At 56.2% G+C, this 6,113-nt stretch overlaps 1 long non-coding RNA gene across 1 annotated transcript; it reads right to left on the bottom strand.

Annotated features, from left to right (window-relative positions):
- Positions 1–710: 710 nt before the first annotated feature.
- Positions 711–5,895, bottom strand: LOC127480061 (uncharacterized). Its single transcript, XR_007907751.1, has 2 exons — positions 5,331–5,895; positions 711–1,007 (listed from the first exon to the last, which is right to left on the bottom strand). It is a non-coding gene; the product is annotated as an uncharacterized LOC127480061 (long non-coding RNA).
- Between the last annotated feature and the right edge of the window lie 218 nt (positions 5,896–6,113).

The following is a 6,113-nucleotide window of genomic DNA, read 5'->3' as shown; positions in this document are numbered from 1 at the left end:
GCGCGGAGGCAGGAGAGCCGGTGGATGTGGCCAGCCTCGTGTCTGCACCTTTCTTCCCCTTCACCTCTGCGGAGTGCAGGGATCCAGAGGCTGGCAGGAGTGGCTGGGATCCACATCCCACCTTCACTGGGGTTTGGGAGGTTTGGGGTTGCGCTGGCTCGCTCGCACGGTGCCTTCCTGTGCGGTGAAGATGGGAGGGTAACTCACTGGGAGAGTGCCCAGTTGCAAACTGGGAAGCTGCTTCTCAGGAGAAGGCACAAGATGCGGTTTTTGCTGCACTTCTCTGCTTGGCCCCAGAGGAAACGGATGTTTTTAGGGTGATGAAACACCGAAATAGTGCTAGGAGACATGTGTGAGGTGTCCCTGGGGCACAGGCTGGTGTCACAGCCAGGGCTGGAGGTGCCAGGGGCGTGCCCAGCTGTGAGGGACATGGAAAGGGGACCTTCCAAAGCAGCCCGAGGATGACTGTAGGTGGCCAGAGCCCTCCCAGTGTTGGTGACACCTTGCTGGAGGAGCCTGGGCAGGTCCACAAGGGACAGGCTTTGCCTGGTGGCTTCTACCAACCTCCTCCAGTATCTCCAAGGGGATTTGTGTGCCCATGGCTCTGTTCCAGGTGCTGGTAGATTGGGAAGGGGCCAGGTGCAGGTTTTGATCCAGCCACAGGATAACACCCCCCACCCCTCAAAAAAACTCCAAACAAACAAACACCAAAAAAACAACAATGTAATTGTGAAAATGGAGAGAACTGGAGAAAAACACATGAATTCCCAAGCTGACTTTCAGCCCAGCAGTCAGTCCCTGGAGCTGGGGCTCCAACTTCCCCACCCAGAGAGGCGCTGAGCTGGGAAAATGCTCCTGCAGCGATCTGCTCCCTCCTCCTGGCTGAATTTGCCTTTTTTTTTTTTCTTTCCCCATCTTCTGTCTTGTTCCCTCCCCAGCAGAGACCGGGAGGTGGCCGGTGTCCCCTCGCAGGGATGCCAGGGCCATGCAGAGGGCACTGCAGGGGGCTGCAAAGGGTTTTCAAAGGGTGAAACACTTTGAAATGCAGTTTCCTCTGCCTCTCCACCTCCCCCCCAGGCTAAACAAATACCCCCTGGTTGGGAGATGCCTCCTGCATCCCCCAGGCTTTTGTTCCCAGGCTTTTGTTTAGGGCTGGGAAAGGGGCCAGGATCCCCCAGCCTCCCCAGGGACACCCATGTGGACAGGGTCTTGCCTGCCTGGGATGCTGAGAGGGAGGCAGGAGGGGAGAGCTGCCCGTGCCTGTTGCCACAGAGCTTGGGGACACACCACAAGCCATCTTGGTGGCCCTTAGTGGCTGCCAGCTTCTGTCTCCCTTGCCTGCCACCCCACTGGCACTTTCTGCCCATCCCTGGGAGCTACTCCTGGTCCATCCTGTTCCCTCCGTGTCCCCTCTTGGCATTCTGCCACCAGCACAGCCTGCAGGCTCTGTGCACTGGCAGTGCCATCAGTTCATGCCCCTCCCAGGGATACCCCAAAATGCTAATTTACACCCACCACCCATGGTATCCTCCAGGCAGAGTCATCAGCAGCATCCTCATGACAGAGACCTCAACAGAAGCCCAAGCAAAAGTTACGTGGGTTTTACAGAGACCTCTGGCCTCCAGGAACCTGTCATGTGGCTTTTCACTTACATCCCAAAAGCCACTTTAGTTACACCCCAGGGAGGGATCACTTTAGGGAGTTGCTTTCTGAGGCAAAATGTTGGCGGAAAAAAATCCTATGAACAGTCAAACAACCCTGAGGTGACCAAGGAGACTTGAGTGCCAGCCTCAAACCTGTCCCTGCCAGTGTTTCTGTGCAAAAGAAACACCTCGATGAACTCAAAGCAAAGGTGAGACTCCAAACAAACCCTCTGGAAACCAAACCCCAACTTCACCCCAGGACAAAGCGTTTCTCTGGTGACCACGTTTGGAGGAAAACAGGATTGTTTGAAATGTTCCCTGTTGTTCCTGCCTCCCACCAGGATTTACAGCAACAAAATAAATACCCGATTTGTGTTATTGAAACTGTGAAAGTTCCCCTGGGAAGAGCAGACACCGTTTGCCCCAACGTCACAGCCCTTCATGCCCGGGGCTGGGCAGCCGGTGTTGGTCCAGCCTGTCTGACTGGCTGCAACCAGGGATGTGCAGAGCTTTTCCAGACAACAAAAGCTCCCTGGCTGCCTGATTTTCCCGCTGCCTTATCTCCCTCCGCGATAGTCAGGTTATCAGGAAGTAGAAAAGGGCTCAGGACACCCTGACCCCAATCCCTTGGGGGTGGCGGGTGGGGGGCAAAGCTTTGGGAAGGGCTGTCAGCACTCAGGGGGTCCATTCTGCGTGGGGCAGAGCCCTTTTTCTCCCACTGATGTCTTCTTTGTGTGAGGTGGGGTGAGCAAAACCCCCTTGGGGAGCAGCTTCGGAGCAGGGGCGAGCACCAAGACCTCTGGTCACCTCCTCGACACAGGGACAGCCGGGGATGCTGAGCCCCAGCAGGGTGGGCAGAGGAGCTGTGGGACCAGCCTGTGGGAGAGCAGCCCAGCACTGTGCTTGTCACCCAGACAAGAGATCAATAACTAATTTCACTGCAGCAGCAGCGCCAGTTTTTTTCCAATAATTGTGAGCCGGCGGTGGGGAATGAGGCTCTCAGCACCGCTCCACAGCAGCCTGCACCCGATCAATCGCCACACCGCTGGGGCAGCAGGAAAACTCATTTTTCTCCTTTTCTTTCCTCTCTTTCCTTCTCACCTGCCCTTCTCCTGCCCCATTCCCTCCTCCTCCTGCTGAGGCGCTGCCTGAGCTGAGGGCAGTGTCCCCACGCTGGGTGGGATGTGGGTTTGGCTCTTCCCATGGCTGAGCCTCCTGTGCTGCCTCAATGACCCCGAGTGCTTCAGTCCCTGTCACCCACGGGCCAGACCTGGCTTCTTGCTCAGAGCACTGGTCCCAGTAGCTCAGGTGAAGGCAGCAGAGGAGCAGTTTCTCCTCTCCTTGGCTACTGGGCTGTGACTTTTGGTGGCCTGTTGGTGCCTTTATGTGATCCAAATGTGACTTAATTTTTATAGCAATACAGAGGGAAATATCTGGATTTTCATTCCCTGAGTGGTCCCTGAGTGGTCCCCTCCAGGTCACATATCCTACTGAGTTTCTCCCATAACTATCCTTTACCCCTTCTGCTTCTCTAACCCCACAGTGCCTCAGTTTCTCTCTATGTATCTATAATAGATAGGGCTGAGATCATCCCCTCCTGCCCCCTCCCATGCTGTTACAAGCCACCATGAGCTCCATTCCAGGGCAGAAGCTGTTGCTGGCTCCCAGCTCACAGGGTACCACTTGATTTTGGGGTCCCCAGGCTGACCTGTGGAGTCCCATGATCTGTGAACCTGTGAGGCAGCAGGGAGTGGTGCTGTGTGCTCAGCATCCTCAGGATTAAAAGATGCTTAGACAAAGGTGGAGTCTGGGGGCACCTTTGGATCTCTCCAGCACCTCCAGTGTGTCGTGGATGAGGTGCCTGGGAGGAAGGTTCACCTGTGGGTTTGTCAAGGCAGCATCTTCCAAGCCTGTCCAGACACTGTACACTGTGCAGATGGCAGCATTGCAGCCCCTTGTTTCCTCTCCCTTATTTAAGACCCCTCTTCCTGATTCCCTGGGAGCATCCCCATGAATTAAAGACGGCCTTGGCTGTGGAGCACCAAGTGCTGCCTGCATAATTGCAGTTTTATGACTTGCCTTGAAGGCTCTATTGATTGGGGTCCTCTCCAGCTGATGGAGCTTTTAGTACGGCCTGGGCTGGGCAAGCAAAGCTGGAATCTCAGCCTGTCCAGCTTAGCTAAGCTGTGGCTTAAAAACTCTGTGGCATGAGCACCAGGACACCAGCGCTTCTGGGAGTGTCCATGTGCATGTCCACTACAGAGCTGTTTGCACTTTGAGGTGCTTTTTGGCCTCTCAGTCTCAGCCCAAGAGCTGAGACTCCCCCCCCGGCCATGCCACATCCCACAAGGGGCTTAACCCAGAGAAGGATTTTCCTGGGAGGGTTTGAGGTGCATTTGGGAATTGGGGTGAGGGCAGTTTGGTGGGGTTTCTGCCCTGCTGAGACTCCAGGCACTGCTCACATTCATGGGGCACAGGGATGCTTGTGAGATTCGGGGTTTAAGTGCAACACCCACTGCTGGGTGGAAGCAACAGCTTCCCAGTGAGTCAGGCTGTGTTTGCACACGTGTATGCACACATATGTGTGCACACATGTGCTCACAGACACACGTGTGGTCCAGCAAGGAAACCAGGAATATTTCTCCATGGCGGGCAGGTGTTGTCTGCCCTGTGGCTTGGCTTTGGAGAGCAGCTGGGAGCAGCTGGCATCACCTTTGCTTTCAAGCTCTCCCTGCCACAGCTGGAGGCTGTGGGGCTTTGAGGGGCACCGTGCTGCCAGCAAGGGCCACCCACCCACCTTTGTGCTGGGAGGTGGGTGCATCCCACTGGCCCAAGCACCTCCACACCTCCCCATTCCTCTGCTGGCTCTAGGTACCACACAAAAGTGGGGACTTTGCTCACTCCACCCCTCATGCAGTGCTGGGTCTGGTGACCAAAAACTCCCTTCCCAGTGGCTGTTTGACCCCTGAGAAAGTGCAGCAGTTGGTGGTGAGTGTGGCCAAGCTGTGACTCTGTGGCCACAGAATTGGCCACTTCCACTCTCTCCAAATTTTTGTGGCCTTGGGGACCACCTTGCTCTCACTTCCTGTTCCCCCCCAACCCCAGGCATGGGTTTGCTGGACTTTGGGGCAGCAGGAAAGGGGTGGCAGGAGACCCCATGGCTCCTTTAAGAAACCCACAACCGGCTCCAGAAACCAGCTCAAGGTCACAGCGGGAACCTGCGGACTTGGCAGCAGCCAGCGAGGGAGGAGGGATGGAGGGAGGGAGGAAAGCAGCCCGAGATCAAAATGAAATCACAGCCAGGGAGAGGGGATGGCTGGCAGCACAGCAGAGGGGGGCAGGAAGGTGGGTGCTGCAGAGCAGGACATGCAGGGGAGTCCCCCCCGTGGGTGTGCCCCTGGGGTTGCTGCAGTTCCAACCCCAGCACAGACTCTCGAGGTGTCACTGTGTCCCCCAGCAGAGAGACCTGTGTCCTCCTCAGCTCCAGCCCACGGTGATCCAAGCCAAGGAAAGTCCCCTTGTGCCTGGAGAGCTGCCCTGGGAATACTGGAGTCACCTCCCTCCCTCGGGACTTCCCAGGCTCCACAGGAGGTTTTCCAGCTCCGAGAGGAGCAGAGCAGGAGGAAGCTACTGGCTGGGAAGGTTGGATCCTGCAGCTCATGGCATGGCCCACTCCCAAACTTTTACCTTATTTTCCTTTTAAAGCAGCAGGTCCCAGAGTCCTGTGATCGCTGCTCAGTCTCTGCCTTCCTTTCAGGCCAGGAGGACCTTCTGCCTTGCCAGAGAGCACAGTGGGGAAAAACAAGTCTTTAAAGGCTCAAAGCACAGGAAGTTAATAAAAAATTAATTAAAAGCCCTCCACATTTCATTTTTTAATCTTTGGTACGGAAACGAACCTCGCAACTCCGGGTGCTCCGAGTTGCCCCGGGGGCAGGTAAAGCTGGGTGAGGTGAAGATAAACCTTCCTGGGTCTCACAGCTGGGTTGGCCCATCCCTCCCTGGTGCTGGGGCCTGATCCTGCCCCAAGACCATGCAGGGAGCCACTGGCTTAACACATCAGGGAGCTCTGGGGGGACAGGCAGAAGAGAGGCTCAGGCAGACCCGACCCTGTGGGGTGGCTGTGGCTGGGCTGGGACTGAGCTGGGGCTCCAAAACAGCTTGTTCTGGGGTTGGATCAGCGATGCCCAATTTTAATTTTCATCAGCAGAATTAGTATGTGGAGTTATTTTCCCTTCCTCCCCCTCCCCTTCCTCTCCTCCCTGCTTTATTCAAAGAATTTGATCATTTCTCCCAGGAGCTTGGCACCATTAACATTCACTCCCAACGTGTGTGAGCTGTGCTGCATCCCCAAGCACCGCTGGTGCTGCCAGCCCTGGTACCCGACCAGGCTCAGAGGGGACCTGGGCATCAGCTTCTCCTTCCCACAGCCCGGGCTGGGAGATCCCCTCTGCCCCCTGAATCCTCACCAGG

This window comes from Manacus candei, unplaced genomic scaffold (genome assembly GCF_025592945.1).
Source record: "Manacus candei isolate 608988 ecotype Guabito, Panama unplaced genomic scaffold, ASM2559294v1 h1tg000071l, whole genome shotgun sequence".
Lineage (NCBI taxonomy): Eukaryota > Metazoa > Chordata > Aves > Passeriformes > Pipridae > Manacus > Manacus candei.
This window is presented reverse-complemented; position numbering and strand designations above follow the sequence as displayed.